The sequence below is a fragment of the Mastomys coucha genome, unplaced genomic scaffold (genome assembly GCF_008632895.1).
Source record: "Mastomys coucha isolate ucsf_1 unplaced genomic scaffold, UCSF_Mcou_1 pScaffold15, whole genome shotgun sequence".
Taxonomy (NCBI): domain Eukaryota; kingdom Metazoa; phylum Chordata; class Mammalia; order Rodentia; family Muridae; genus Mastomys; species Mastomys coucha.
The window spans coordinates 80,421,554-80,421,859 of NW_022196897.1; the positions used below are offsets into that span (position 1 = coordinate 80,421,554).

At 49.7% G+C, this 306-nt stretch overlaps 1 protein-coding gene across 4 annotated transcripts in view; it reads right to left on the minus strand.

Annotated features, from left to right (window-relative positions):
* Ttc17 (tetratricopeptide repeat domain 17) overlaps positions 1-306 on the minus strand; it is a 114,321-nt gene that overhangs the window by 47,827 nt on the left and 66,188 nt on the right. The window lies entirely within an intron of this gene.

Consider the following 306-nt stretch of genomic DNA (forward strand, 5'->3'; position numbering starts at 1 on the left):
AACCAAAACAAACCCCTGTTGCCTCCCACTTCCCCATGCCTGCCACCCCGTCCTCTCCCACTTTCTGGTCCTGGCATTCCCCTACACTGGGGCACAGAACTTTCACAAGGCCCAGCTCCTCTCCTCCTATTGATGATTGAATTTGCAATCCTCTACTATACACATGCTGCCTGAACAATCAGACCCCTACATGTGCAGTCTTTGGTTGGTGGTTGAGACTCTGGGAGCGCTGAGGGTACTGGGCTAATATCCAATGTCTACAAAGAACTCAAGAAGTTAGACACCAGAGAACCAAATAACCCTATT